Source organism: Hyperolius riggenbachi, chromosome 12, assembly GCF_040937935.1.
Source record: "Hyperolius riggenbachi isolate aHypRig1 chromosome 12, aHypRig1.pri, whole genome shotgun sequence".
NCBI classification, from domain to species: domain Eukaryota; kingdom Metazoa; phylum Chordata; class Amphibia; order Anura; family Hyperoliidae; genus Hyperolius; species Hyperolius riggenbachi.
Genome location: NC_090657.1, coordinates 52,784,984 through 52,799,652, shown reverse-complemented (window position 1 = coordinate 52,799,652; position 14,669 = coordinate 52,784,984). Strand labels below are relative to the sequence as shown.

The 14,669-nt window shown below is 46.4% G+C and overlaps 1 protein-coding gene across 1 annotated transcript in view; it reads right to left on the bottom strand.

Moving 5' to 3' along the window:
* Window positions 1–9,419, bottom strand: part of ENGASE (endo-beta-N-acetylglucosaminidase) — a 73,391-nt gene extending 63,972 nt beyond the window's left edge. The window contains exon 1 of the mRNA XM_068263867.1: window positions 9,277–9,419. The gene's annotated coding sequence lies outside the window, so the exon portion shown is untranslated. The remainder of the gene's footprint in view (window positions 1–9,276) is intronic.
* Between the last annotated feature and the right edge of the window lie 5,250 nt (window positions 9,420–14,669).

Below are 14,669 nucleotides of genomic sequence, written 5' to 3'. Positions count from 1 at the left end.
CTAGTTAATATGCACTGCAGTGTTTACTTCCTGGAGCGGCTGCTTATTGGCTGGCGGGACCACGTGATGCCGAGTGTTCCGATCACGTGGTCTCCACAGTCTTTTGCCGCATGCACCGTTTTCGTCCGATAGTATGCGTCAAAAAGTACGCCTCACGGACGCATCAAGAGATGCAGAACACGGCTCTATATAACGTCCAACTTCAAAGCTCACACGCACGTTATGCGACCTTAACGTCGCATCTAACGCAACGTCTTAAGGCTCATACACACATCAGACTATAGTCTTTGGAAAATGAAAGATCACAGACCAATTTTACCCCCTTCCATGTAGTATGAAAGCCATACTCTACACAGTCTTTTCTATGGAGCTGAACTCCCCATCAGATAGAAATCTTTGCAAGATGCTGCACACACAGATGCTGTACAGACACAAGAGATCAGTATCTGCAAAGGATCTGTTCCTGCCAAAAATCCATTCCTGCAAATTGCAATGATAGTCTATGAGATCTGCAGATCATCATACACACATGATTTAACTGACATTCATCTGCAGATCAAGCAATCATCTGCAGATCTGAAAATCCATCCTGGTGGATCTGATCTGCAGATGAATGTCAGTTAAATCATTTTTTTCTGATGTGGAGTTCAGCTCCATAGAACAGTCTGTGTAGAGTATGGCTCTTATACTACATGGAAGGTGGTAAGATTGGTCTGTGATCTTTCATTTTCAAAAGACTATGGTCTGATGTGTGTATGTGGCCTTAGTGGGAAAGAGCCCTAAAGGTAGAACATCATTGCCTCAGCTTGAACCTCAGGTTCAAAAACACAATTGGGCGTGATTCACAAAGCTTTTTCACCTGTTTTCACCTCATCTGTGTTCCATTTTTATGCTCCCAAAGAGCAAAAATATAATATAATTAAGGTAAGAAAAGTAATATTGAAATGAAGTTAATCAGGAACAACTTATTTTGATTATTTTGCTTGTAAATGTGTTGAAAGGTTATTTGGTACTTATCTGTTAGCCGGGCGCATCCAGCAGGTGGTGCTAATTACTATTCCCCCTCCAGGCCGACATGGATAGTAGGGAAAGATGTAACTCTGGTGGAGTTTTGTCGCCACCTGCCGGATGCGCCCGGCTACCGCATAAGTACCGGTTATTTTTATAAATTAGGAGATAAATAAGGCCTCTTTTCCACGAACTGTTTCTAGGCAGTGAAATGCCTCTCAAACTCTCACAACTGCTCACTGAAGCCTGGTAACTGCTTGCTGAGCACACAGCTCAACAGTTCGCGGAAAAGAGGCCTAAATTACCTCTTGCGGTAAAAGTGTGGTAATTACCTCAAATTGTATCTCCAATTTGAGATTCTCAATTGAATAGTTGGTGTTAATAAAGGAATTTTTTTTTTATCACCTACATATGCCAGGTGATATTTTCACTTCTCTGTTGTTGGCCTTTAAGGTGTGTACACACGCACTACCAGTGGCAACGACGGGTCGGCCGGACCCTCCCGCTGGGCGGTCTTTAGCCGACAGTACTGCGTGTGTACGCGCTGTCGGCGGACTGATAAGGCTGTTTATGAACGATCTGCTGAGCGGAACGTTCATAAACAGCCTTATCAGTCCACCGACAGCGCGTACACACGCACTACTGTCGGCTAAAAGACCGCCCAGCGGGAGGGTCCGGCCGACCCGTCGGTGCCGCTGGTAGTGCGTGTGTACACACCTTATGAATGGAGCCTTTTGAGCTTTGTTTGCTTGCGTTTATGTCAATTTTAGATATAAGGCAGAGAAGACGAGTGTGTCTAATCTCAAGGCGCACTTTGAGACTTAGTACAGTCTTTTAGATGATTTTATAGATGCTGAGGAGGAAATTCGGTATTTATCCGTTAGCCGGGCACATCCAGCAGGTAGCGACAAAACTCCACCAGAGTTACATCTTTCTCTACTATCCATGGCGGCCTGGAGGGGGAATAGTAATTAGCGCCACCTGCCGGATGCGCCCGGCTAACGGATAAGTACCGGAAATTCCTCTATGCTCTAAGGGCCCGTTTCCATTAGTGCGGTGCGAATCACCGGGATTCCACCGCTGACGAAATCGCATGCGGATGCGATTCCGCGTGCGTTTTTTGCCGCGATTTCGCATAGGCAGGGTATATGCGAATTTAACCATGTCACTGCCTGGTTCAATTTGCATTAGTTTTCGTGCGAATTCGCACGCGAAATCGCGGCAAAAACCGCATGTGCATTTTCCCTATTAAATACATAGCCTGCGAATCGCCTGCATTCCTCACGCAGGCGAATTCTGCAGGCCCTACCGTGCAGAAAAATCCTGCACAGAAAAACGCACCAAAAAACTGACAAGTGGAAACAGTCTCATCCACTTGTATTGGTTATGCGAATCCGCATGCAGACAACGCATGCGGATTCGCTGTAGTGGAAACGGGCCCTAAAAGATAAGCAAAAGCATAAAATCCTTTAGGCAGGGGTCACACTTGTCGGCTTTCGCGCGCGTTTTCTGCACAGAAAAACTGTTTTCAACTGAGGACTCATGTTAATCAATGAGCTAGGTCACACTTGAGGCAGGGAACACACTTGACTTTCAGTTTTCCGCGCGCGTTTTTCTGCACACTGAGTGTGTTTCCATGCAGGAAAACGCACACGTTTTTTCACAGCAGCTGATTTAATTGATAGAGAAAACTGCCAAAAGGTGCAGAGTCATCATGCAGAATGTCAGTTTTTTTTCTGCGTGCGAACAACACAGTAAGGCCTAGTGCACACCAGAGCGTTTCGGCTGCGGTTTGCAATCCGCTTGCGGGTGCGGATCCGCTAGGGTAATGTATTTCAATGGGCTGGTGCACACCAGAGCGGGAGGCGTTTTGCAGAAACGCATACTCCCGGGCTGCTGCAGATTTTGGATTGCGGATGCGTTTCTGCCTCAATGTTAAGTATAGGAAAAACGCAAACCGCTCTGAAAAACGGCACTTCAGAACGGTTTGCCAGGTGTTTTTTGTTACAGAAGCTGTTCAGTTAGGGCCCGTTTCCACTAGCGCGAATTCGCATGCAGACAACGCATGCGGATTCGCATAAGCAATACAAGTGGATGGGACTGTTTCCACTTGTCAGTTTTCATTTGCGTTTTTATGTGCAGGATTTTTCTGCACGGTAGACCCTGCAGAATTCGCCTGCGTGTGGAATGCAGGCGAATCGCAGGCAATGTATTTAATAGGGAAATCGCATGCGTTTTTTGCATGCGTTTTTTCCCGCGATTTCGCGTGCGATTTCGCATTGAAAGTAATGTAAATTGACACAGGCAGTGACATGGTTAAAATCGCATGTACCCTGCCTATGCGAAATCGCATGCGAAATCGCTGCAAAAAATGCATGCAGAATCGCATCCGCATGCGATTTTGTCAGCGGTGATATGCGGCGATTCCGCACCGCACTAGTGGAAACGGGCCCTAACAGCTTTACTGTAACAATACATGAAATCTACTACACCAAAAACGCTTCACAAAACCGCAAAATGCTAGCTGAAACGCTACAGAAAAATAAGAAAAAGCGTTTCAAAATCTGCTAGCATTTTGCGGATCTGCTAGCAGTTTTTGGTGTGCACCAGGCCTAAGTGTGTACTAGCCCATTGATTAACATAAGTTCTCAGTTTTTCTGTGCAGAAAACACGTACGAAAACAGTCAAGTGTGTTCCCTGCCTGAATGTAGATTTTGCACGCAGAAAAAAAACTGACATCTTGCGCAATTTGTCAGTTTTCTCTATAAATTACATTAGCTGTTGTAAGGTAGAGGTCACATTTGTCTTTCAGTTTTCTGAAAAGTGTAGAAACTGAAAGACAAGTGTGACCCCTGCCTGAGGCCTCTTTCACAGTAGGATGTTGCATTTTGATGAGATGTTAAAATTGCAATGCTAATTACAACGCAATGCCCCGTTACGGTTGCATACAGTAAGCAGAGTTCCCCAACCCTGTCCTCAAGGCCTACATGTTTTGCAGAAAACCACAAACCTGCACAGGTGAGGCAATTAGTGTCTCAGCAGAGCTGATTAACTACATCTGTGGATTTCCACAAAACATGCACTGTTGGTGGGCCTTGAGGACAGGGTTGGGGAACACTGCGAGCATACAGGCAATGAAAAGTTTTTTTCCCGGTCATTACTGAGCATGTGCAAACAGTCTATACCGTGTTTAACGCACTGCATGCAGCACTTTCACTTAACGTGCAGCGTTAGTCACCAACGCAACGTCTGCACTGTGAATGGGGCATTGATTTTTCATTGCAATGAGTTATTCTGCGTTAAATGTTGTTTTAGCGTGCGACTTTAACGTCACACTATGAAAGAGGCCTCAAAGAAAAACATTTTTGGGTACTTATCCGTTAGCCGGGCGCATCCTCTAGGTGGCGACAAAACTCCACCAGAGTTACATCTTTCCCTACTATCCATGTCGGCCTGGAGGGGGAATAGTCATTAGCGCCACCTGCCGGATGCGCCCGGCTAACGGATAAGTACCCATTTTTGTTACAGCTGATACAAATCCAGCAAAAAATCTCCAGTGTATGTGCTTCCTGCTTTTATGGAAGCAGACATAGGGTTAACATCCTGTGTTTACAAAGTAGCTGCTCTGCTGAGGCAGCCAGCTGGCACAGCTGAGAGCTCAAATTACAGTTGTGATTATTCCCAGATGAGGGGGACCTAGACAGGCTAAACTTTCTATATACATACAGGGTGCATTTCTATAGGTTTTCCTTTTGTCCTGAGCTAGAGTTGAGGTCCCACTTTAAATGTGACAGGCTTTCCTGGGTCATCTCTGTGTAATGGGTGGCAAGTATATGGGCTGCCATACAGTGGTCAAAAAAAGCTTTATTTCCGTACATATTACTGACCAATTACCGGTACCGACTGTTTATCACCTGTTTTGCCACACTTTTATCAAACATTTATCACACTTGGTAAATTATTTGTGAATACTCAAAAAAGAAATAAAAAAAAATAAAAAAATCGGTAATTATCACTGGAGGTAATCTTTCACAGAAAAAGTTACTGCACATGTTATTGTGAATAGAGTCCAATGGGCTCAATTCTGGTAGCTATGTGAAGTAAATATTTTTTTGTAGGTACAATACCTCATGAGGTATTTTTCTCTTCTTTTATCAATTCTGAAAGATGTTTCTCCATTTCCAAACATGAGGTAAAACATGATGTAAATGCATAGAGTGAGGTAAAACATGAGGTTTTTTTTTTTTTTTGAGGAGGGAAGGTGTATTTGATTATGCAGCAACCTATGAAAAGTAAATTTATAGGCATCCATTAAAAAAAAATCCTGCTCATTTACGTTTAGAGGCTGGGGGTGCGAGTACTTTTACTTTTAGGCTGGTTTAACACCAGGACGTTGCGTTTTAGGGGACGTTATGGTCGCATAACGTGCCCCAAACGCAACGCCTGGTGCTCTCTAATGTGGACGTCAGAGTGAGCCGCGTTGTGCAGCTCACTCTGGCGTCCGTGATGCGCACTCTTGGACGCATGCGGCATCACGTGGTCCCGCCCGGCCAATCGCCGCACAGAGCGGCCGCTCCAGGAAGTAAACACTGCACGTCACTGAGTGCAGTGAATATTAATTAGCCATGTGCTTGGCCGCTCTCCGCTCCTCCCCAACATTACAGCGCATGTGCAAGCAGTCAAGTACTGCATGCAGTACGTTCGGTTATGGCACAGTGTCACTGAGTAACGCAACGTAGGCACTGTGAACAGCCCATTGATTTTTCATTGCTGTGCGGTGGGGTGCGTTACAGGCTGCTCTAACGTGCGCCTGTAACGTCCCACTGTGAAATCATCCCCAGATGAAGGATTGTACCTTGTTTGGAGCACTTTTTCTTTTCTTAAAACAAAATGGAAGCTGGGGAAGGGACGTTGGTCAGATCACTTTTACTTATTTCAGCAAAATATGGGAGCCCTGAACACAGAACAAGCTGAAAAGGCTCCGGCTAGATTCACAGTGGGACGTTGCGTTTTGATGCCACGTTAAAGTCGCACCGCAAGCTTACAACGCAACGCGCCCAAAAAGTGGCAACGCAGCGTTACCGTCGCATACAGCAGATACAGTAAAAAATACAGGCAATGAAAAGTATGCTTCCAAGTCATTACTGAGCATGTGCAAACAGTCCAACGCAGCTAATAAAGTGTATAACGCACTGCATGCAGTACTTTCACTTAACGTGCAGCGTTAGTCACCAACGCAACGTGTGCACTGTGAACAGGGCATTGATTTTTCATTGCAGTGAGTTATTCTGCGTTAAATGCTGTTTTAACGCGCGACTTTAACGTCCCACTGTGAACTTAGCCTCCATGTTATGTGACAGAAATCATAATTCTGTCACAACACTGCATTTAACACAACGGGGGTTGTCCACAGACCTCAGGAATCACTCTGTTAATCTCGGGGAGTCACAGATCATCATAGGAGGTCCATCAAGCCTCCAATCATAATCCAGTCCATACACAATCAATCGATTCCGGACTCAACCCTTACACGAATAATCTTCAGAGTTTATTGTAATAATGTATGCGGTTATACAGCAGACAAAAAAGCACAACATTTCGGGCTACATGCCCTTTCTCAAGTGCTTAACCATCTGAACAAACTTAGGGTGCATACAGACATGCGACTATAGTAGTTTAAAACGATCGTTACCGACGGCATTGCCCGACGATCGTTCGTAAAAAGTGCACGAACGATCATTAAAACGACCGACCAACGAGATATGTCGTTGGTAAAGAACGATCCATTCTGCCAGATCTTTTCCAACGACCATTGTTCAAAAAGTAATGTCTCTACAACGATCGGTCGTTGATCGTTCGTTCTCAAAGCTTTGCACATGCTCAAACAGTACTTTTTGACACGTGTTTGAAATCAGTTTATACATCATGTTGAGCACGCAACGCTCGTTCCAAGATCGTTCGTACACGAACGATGTTCAAAGTAGCCTTTCTTCAAACGATCATCGGCCGATACCTCCTTTAACATCGTTCGTCGTTCAGAACGAACGATCATTATCGTATGTCTGTACGTACCCTTAGACCTTCATATAAGCACACACATATTGACACACCCCTCCAAAGCATTAAGGGGCGGGCACAAAACTTTTCCAGAACATTAACCCTTACTCCTGAAGATTATTCGTGTAAGGGTTGAGTCCGGAATCGATTGATTGTGTATGGACAACACTGCATTTATCATGTGGTACCTTATTTCTCTTCAGAATTCAAGTGTGAGCTATTTCACTACTAAATACCACACATTTGTAGTCGAAAATTACCACATGAATTACCTCATGAAATTACATGATGTAAAACTTTACTTAAACTACCAGAATTCAAAAGTTTATTTTCCTCATGAGGTAAATCAAATTCCATGAGGTAATTATCTACTAAACGCTACCAGAATTGAGCCCAATTGTTTACTTGGTTGCTGACTAATGTAGGTAGGGGCTAATTCTATGGTCGAAGCTTCGACGTTGGTGAATTGGTCCAGTACAGACTACTGCAGCATTCCATTTTAGAAGCTGAGACCCTCCATTTTTGCATCCGAATACAATTTTGCAGCCTAGTTGTTTCTATCACCACTATAATTCCAGCTTGCTGTGTGTTTTTGAGTGCAGAGGGTTAATGATTATCTGGCTGAAATACAGGAGCGGGCTGCTGTTAAAGTGAACCAGTCCTGAAACAGCAAAGTGAAAGCAGGGCATCACCTAAGGTAGCAGAGATCACAGCCTGTTACCCTGGATGTTTGCGCTGGAACCAGTGGCTGCAGTGGAACCTCCTGACCCCATGCTTTCAAGTGATTTACACCATAATACCATTATACATTTTATTCATCATGTTAATTTTATCACTGTCATTACCAATTCGATAATTTGTATTTTGTATCATTCTTTGTATTTTGTCACTAATTATGTATTTTGTATATTGGTGTACACCATTGTCTGTATTATTATGTACCCCATGTTTGTTTCTTACTTTGTACAGCGCCACGGAATATGTTGGCGATTTATAAATCAATAATAATAATAAGTGACCCCAGCTGATGGAGCTTCTACAGAGATAACACAAGCTCTGCACTGGATTCTGCAGAGGACTAGGAAGACATTTGTGCTTGCAGTGTGCACACATTGTAGCCTGGGTACTTATCCGTTAGCCGGGCGCATCCGGCAGGTGGCGATAATTACTATTCCCCCTCCAGGCCGACATGGATAGTAGGGAAAGATGTAACTCTGGTGGAGATTTGTCGCCACCTGCCGGATGCGCCCGGCTAACGGATAAGTACCGTAGCCTGTATCAACATCATACACAGAAAGTAGCATCTCAGGTTGTGCAACAGTCTACAGTTTAGTGTAATATGTGCAGCAGTCAGTGTACGGCTCAGGTTAATGTGCAGCAGTCAGTGTAATGTGCAGCAGTTAGTGTAATATGTCAGTGTATGGCTGAGCATAATGTGCAGCAGTCAGTGTACTGGTCAGCGTAAGCAGTCAGTAGAATGGTCAGTGTAAAATGCAGCAGTCAGTGTAAAATGCAGTAGTCAGTAGAATGGTCAGTGGAAGATGCAGCAGTCAGTGTTGATGTACAGCAGTCAGTATAAGCAGTCAGTGTAAGCAGTGCATGCAGTAGTCAGTGGAATGTGCAGCAGTCAGTGTACTACCGTAGTCAGTGTAATACGCTGCAGTCAGTGTTGATGTACACCAGTAAGTGTAAACAGTCAGTGGAATGGTCAGTGTGATATGCAGCGGTCAGTGTGATATAATATAGCAGTCAGTGAATGTGCGTCAGTCTACTGGTCAGTGTAAGCAGCCAGTGGAATGATCAGTGTGATATAATATAGCAGTCAGTGTACTGGTCAGTATAATATGCAGCAGTCAGTGTGATATAATATAGCAGTCAGTGTGATATGCAGCAGTCAGTGTGATAATATAGCAGTCAGTGAATGTGCAGCAGCAAGCAAATGTACAGCAGTCAGTCTACTGGTCAGTGTAAGCAGTCAGTGTACTGGTAGTCAGTGTGATGTACAGCTGTCAGTGTACTGGTCAGTGTGATGTACAGCAGAGTGATATGTCAGTGGAATATAATACAGAAGACAGTGAATGTGCAGCAGTCAGTCTACTGGTCAGTGTGATATGCAGCAGTCAGTGTGATGTACAGCAGAGTGATATGTCAGTGGAATATAATATAGCAGTCAATGTACTGGTCATTGGAGTGCGGATGGAGGGGACATACAGGTTGCAGCAGAGTCACGTGACAGAACGCTGCGGAATCTCCGATGGAACGTCCAGCACTCTCCGTTATTCTGCGTTCTTCCTCCCATTCATTCCCTGGCCCTTCCCGTACAGCTGACACAACTTCCGCTGCCAAACATCTTCCCGCCCCCGTCACCGGCAGTATTCACTGCATACCAGCCCCTCCACTAACCTCCTCCCCGCGGCGTGTTCCGCTTCTTCTTCTTCCTAGCCAGTGTCGTGTAATGCTAATACCATGGCTGGCCAACAGAGGGCGAACTCTAACAATATAAATTAATTCATATGTGTACCTTCTTTATTACCTCATTATTACTACTACAATTTGCTCTGTCAGAGCGCCTCGGCGCTTATCTCGGTCGCCTAAAGTGCTTCTCAGCTGTCCTGGGTCCCCAGTAGTGTGTCTCGGCTGTCCTGGGTCCCCCACAGCGCGTTTCAGCTGTACTGAGTTCCCAATAGTGCACCTCAGCTGTCCGGAGTCCCCATAGTCAGTCTCAGCTGTGCTGAGTCCCCATAGCACTTCTCAGCTTTCCTGGGTCCCCATAGTAGTCTCAGCTGTCCTGAGTTCCCAATAGTGCACCTCAGCTTTCCTGGGTCCCCCATAGTAGTCTCAGCTTTCCTGAGTCCCTATAGCGCTTCTCAGCCTTCCTGGGCCCCACATAGTACGTCTCAGCTGTCCTGAGTTCCCATAGCGCTTCTCAGCCTTCCTGGGTCCCCCATAGTAGTCTCAGCTGTCCTGAGTCCCCATAGCGCTTCTCAGCCTTCCTGGGCCCCACATAGTACGTCTCAGCTGTCCTGAGTCCCCATAGCGCTTCTCAGCCTTCCTGGGCCCCACATAGTACGTCTCAGCTGTCCTGAGTTCCCATAGCGCTTCTCAGCCTTCCTGGGTCCCCCATAGTAGTCTCAGCTGTCCTGAGTCCCCATAGCGCTTCTCAGCCTTCCTGGGCCCCACATAGTACGTCTCAGCTGTCCTGAGTCCCCATAGCGCTTCTCAGCCTTCCTGGGTCCCCCATAGTAGTCTCAGCTGTCCTGAGTCCCCATAGCGCTTCTCAGCCTTCCTGGGCCCCACATAGTACGTCTCAGCTGTCCTGAGTCCCCATAGCGCTTCTCAGCCTTCCTGGGTCCCCCATAGTAGTCTCAGCTGTCCTGAGTCCCCATAGCGCTTCTCAGCCTTCCTGGGCCCCACATAGTACGTCTCAGCTGTCCTGAGTCCCCATAGCGCTTCTCAGCCTTCCTGGGCCCCACATACTACGTCTCAGCTGTCCTGAGTCCCCATAGCCCTTCTCAGCCTTCCTGAGTCCCCATAGCGCTTCTCAGCCTTCCTGGGCCCCACATACTACGTCTCAGCTGTCCTGAGTCCCCATAGCCCTTCTCAGCCTTCCTGAGTCCCCATAGCCCTTCTCAGCCTTCCTGAGTCCCCATAGCCCTTCTCAGCCTTCCTGAGTCCCACATAGTACGTCTCAGCTGTCCTGAGTCCCCATAGTGCTTCTCAGCCTTCCTGGGTCCCCATAGCGCTTCTCAGCCTTCCTGGGCCCCACATAGTACGTCTCAGCTGTCCTGAGTCCCCATAGCACTTCTCAGCCTTCCTGGGCCCCACATAGTACGTCTCAGCTGTCCTGAGTCCCCATAGCGCTTCTCAGCCTTCCTGGGTCCCCCATAGTCAGTCTCAGCTGTCCTGAGTCCCCATAGTGCTTCTCAGCCTTCCTGGGTCCACCATAGTCCGTCTCAGCTGTCCTGAGTCCCCATAGCGCTTCTCAGCCTTCCTGGGCCCCACATAGTACGTCTCAGCTGTCCTGAGTCCCCATAGCGCTTTTCAGCTTCCCTGTGTTCCCCAAAATGTGTTTCAGTTTCTCTGGGTCCCCCATAGTGTGTCTCCCAAAGCCAGGTTGAGCAATACAGGCGGGATGGCTCACGCAGCCTTGGACCACCAGCCGCAAAATACACCCCAAGGGGTGAAAAGCGTAGGCAGCCCCAAATCCCTTGCACCGACGAAATAACCTACCCGATGAATCTTCCTACATTCACTGACAAACACATAGGCAGAAGGTTAAGGGAGGGGGAGGGGATAGTAAAGTCTATGGGATGTAGGTTAGTTTGAGTGTAGGTGAGGGATGTCAAACCGGTCCTGCGAGGGCCGAGGTCCTCACATTTTTGACACAGCTCAAATGAATTGATGGGTCTGAATCAGGAAAGGTGTGGTCCATCTCGTAGAACACATTCCTCTCTTTCTCAGTCCATCCTAAATACTGGCATGGATCTGGCCCTCCAGGCCTGGAGTTCAACATCTGTGGTTTGTTGGAGCACCCTAACCACCTGGGAAACCACTAAAACAACTGCAAGTAAAACTAACACAAGGATGGTATGTGCTTACTGTGTGAATTTAGCTTCACATTTTCATTATCCAAAATAGATCATTTCAGATTGTTTTGGAAATTAAAGTGTGTACAGGTATTACCCAACACTGTCGGCCTCCCCACTAGACAAGGGTCGCTCATGAACTTCAAGCAGGTGTGGAATACAAAAGAAATAGGTTGAAAAAAGTAACTAGTTGATCAGGTTGGGATGGTTGTATTGTATAAGAACCCCTGAACAGACTTCCAGCCTGTACAACCTTTAAAGGGAACCAGAGAAGAACAAAGCTGAAAAATGAAAAAAAAAGATGTTATACATACCTGGGGCTTCCTCCAGCTCCATAAGCCTGGATCGCTCCCACGCCGTCGTCCTCCGCTACCTCTATTGCCGGTATCGGGTCCCGTCACTTCCGCCGGACTCGACCAGTCTTCGGCATGCACAGGGGCTCCCTCCGGCTCTGTACGCATGCGCCTGCGCAGTACAGAGGGAGCGCACTGTGCATGCGTCGACTGGCCGAAATGACGGGACCCGGTACCGGCGGACAGAGGCAGCGGAGGACGGCGGCGTGGGAGCGATCCAGGCTTATGGAGCTGGAGGAAGCCCCAGGTATGTATACATTTGTAATGTTCGTCATCTCTGGTTCTCTCTAAGGCTTTGTTCACAGAGGCGTTTTTAGAAAAATGTAAGCGCGGGCGTAAACGCACAGAAAGCGGTTACACCATGTTGTGCTATGGTGTCGTTCAGACTAAAGCATTCCATGCCCTGTCCTTTTTTAAAAGCGGTTCTTGAGCCATTTTAGGGCGTTTTTGCTATAATGGGAGGTATAGGAAAAACGCAAAACGTTCACAAACCGCTTTGTGGATCGTTTGCGTTTATAAGAATAAATACATTGTATTTATTATTTTCCGGATCAAAGAGTTCACTTCCCGACTTGCATCAGGGAGTGAATTACCAAAAAGCTCGGGGAAAACGCGTTGGAAACAGTTAAACCCCCCCCCCCCCAAAAAAAAAAATTGCCTACCCAAGTGCCGGGAATCGGAAAGAAAAAACGCCCCAAAATAACGCCACCGCGGATGGACACGCGAGCCGAACGTAGTGTGAACAAGGCCTAAAAGGTACCGCAATGACATATAGCAGAATCCAGTAAATTATTTAGGATACACAATTTTATGTTAACTATTACTGGTTTCAGCATCAGAAAAACTTCCTGTATCTAAAGTATATATTGTTGTATATTGGTATTTAGCCCCGCCCTCTCAGTCTTTAGCCTTAGGTAGTTTAGCTATGCATAATTCTACTTCTAAAGCCCACTGAACACCAATGGGAGTGGGGTTGGCTGCATGAGGCTCCCTTTTTAAGCAACTGACATGAATAATTGCACTGCTTAAAAAGGGGGTGGCATGTGCCACGTAGGTTAAACCCACTGAGCAGTGGTAGTTGAACTAAAGGGGAGATGGGAAAGCACAATGTTCTGGATTTTATGTGTGGTAATTGTTGCATTTCATATGTGGGTAAATTGTTGCAATTCAAATGTGGGGTAATTTATGCATTTCATGTGTGGGGTTAATGTTTTGTTGCATTTTATATGTTGGGGAATTGCTGTATATCTTCGGTGGGGTATTTGCTGAATTTCATATGTGGGGTTAACGGTTTGCTTCATTTCAAATGTGGGGTACATACTGCATTAAAAATTTGGGGTAATTGCTCCTTTTTCATATGTGGGGGTAATTGCTCCATTTCAAATGATGGGTAATTGCTGCATTGTAAATTTAAATGCAAAGGTAATTGCTGTATTTCTTGGTTGCATATTATTTCGGCGCGCTCAATTCGGTGCGGGGAGAGTCGAATGACGGCTCTCCCCGCTGCTGCTAAACTCCGAGGCGGTGTTAAATACTATTCCCCCTGCTATAGCTATAGCAGCATAGATGCCGCTATTGTGGCCAGGAACGCGAAGAATCACTTGCGTCCCCAGCCTGTCAGCTCCTGTCACCGAAACAGGAAGTGGCTGCCGGCTGGGCCAGGTGGATCGGAGGGAGACGACGAGGGCACCGGACAGCTGCAGGGGGCTATTGGAAGCCCCAGGTGAGTAAAACTCCATTTTTTTTCTGACTTAAGTGTCCCTTTAAGTAGAGGTGTATAATAGTATAAATAAACATTGTTATAGCAACAATTCTGTTTGTGGATTGTGGCAATTCAGAAATGTGAGCGTACAACACTCCCCACTGTCCAGGAGCGACACATTACAGGGGGGATAGAGGAGATCTTACAGGAGGTGGCTGCGCTAGGATGACTTCCAACAGATATCATTAATCTGAAATGTATTGTAAATCTATCCACCGTGTGTGGCAACAACAGATCCCTCTCTGATCAGATTCCATCAGAGAGGAATCTATCTGATGTTTGATCCGGTGGCAGATTGAGAGATGTATGGCCACCTTAAAGTGAACTGAGCACCAGGAACCAATTTTTTTTTTTTTTAAATGAACCTCATATAGACAGTTTCTGAAGCGATTTGAACAATTCACACCACCAACTATTCCCCAAAGGAGTTCACAATCTATTCCTTATTAGAGAGCTAATAAAAAAAAAGTTTCACTTTCCTGGGGCTTGTAGCAGCCCCCTGGCTCTGTGGCCGGCCGTGCGCGTTCTCGATAACGCTCTACTGCGCCTGTGCAGGACACTCTCGGTGATGGGAGTGCATACGAGGACGCTCATGGCCAGAGCCGTGCAGGTGCAGTGGCTGGCGACAGAGCCAGCCACAGAAAAAGAAACTTAGTGGCTGCGGGGGACCAGAAGATCCTTGAGTGACGCCGCAGGCACAGTGATCACTTACATTTCCCTTTGAAGTAAATTGAGCACCAGGAACATTTTTTTTAAATTAACCTCCCCATAATCATTGTTTGCATTTGCAATTGAGTGTGCCTATGGGGATATTTTCACATCCATGGACTCCCGGCATGCATTGTGGAGCTGCATTGCACTACCAGGAAGCTTAAAGGACACCTCCAGTGAGATGGAGGCTGC